A 1,048-nucleotide genomic window follows, 5' to 3' on the forward strand; every position below is an offset into this window, starting at 1 on the left:
TAAATAGCAGCCATAAAACAGACAACTATAATCTTCTAAATTTAGGAAGTCACTTCAGTGAAAGATCTTTGTTGGGGGTGTGTTATTTCTAGTTCTTACAGACTTACTTGTCAGTTCAATAGTTCTGCTTCAGGAATTCCCATTAAGTTCTTGAGTTACAGGCCCATGTCTGACTGCCCCTAATTATAACTGCAAAATGAGCTGTAGCGAAAAATGTCATTTAGTTCCCTATTAGCATTTATATCATTGCACTACAGTTTTGAATTTCTGCCTTTGTGAGGATGCTAGAAATTTCAAAGCAAATTGTAAACTAAGAAATGACCAATAGTAGGGCCATTTTTCAGGCTAACAGTGTAAGTCAACTGGTTTTCGAGGGTTTGACAAAAGTAAGATTTGAGAAGACTAAGAATACATGGAGGTCCAGTTTGAAGAGAGGAAAAAGTACAAATAACAGTGTAATAAACATTCACGCAACCACCATTCAAAACTTTTTAAAATGTTAAAATATAAAGTAGATTAAGTTATAATATTGAGCCACCTTTAGTTGCTGCTACCTCTCCAAGGGCTACCATCATCAAGACTTTGATGTATAGCCTTAAAACCTATGTTTGCTTCTACCTGTAAGTGGTAAATTGGACAAGCATAGGTTGTGGAATTTAATGGTCAAACAATCCCATGTGTATCCCTTTCCTTTTAACAGAGGATCTGGATACTTACTCTTTTCAAGTAGTAGACAAATATTTGGGTAGTCTATAGCATTTCAAGCTGCCCTTGGTTAAAACAGAATGATATGGTTGTTTAATGTGCTGAGTATTGTCTTAATTTGGTAATTAAATTTTCCAGTCTTATAGAATCATTGCAGTCCTATGTAATAGTCAAAACTCCAAGCCTTATTTAGCGTTGAAACTTCTCCCCATTCTTAGCCTGGTTCAGATACATAAGGAAAGTTTGAGGATGGAATGATAGAGTTGTGGCTTGCTTATTTTCTCTCTGCCTTGAATTTCCATGGGGCTTTCCTTGGCTTGCTTTTTGTTGTTGTTTTTTTTTT

The sequence above is a fragment of the Cebus imitator genome, unplaced genomic scaffold (genome assembly GCF_001604975.1).
Source record: "Cebus imitator isolate Cc_AM_T3 unplaced genomic scaffold, Cebus_imitator-1.0 Scaffold9, whole genome shotgun sequence".
Taxonomy (NCBI): domain Eukaryota; kingdom Metazoa; phylum Chordata; class Mammalia; order Primates; family Cebidae; genus Cebus; species Cebus imitator.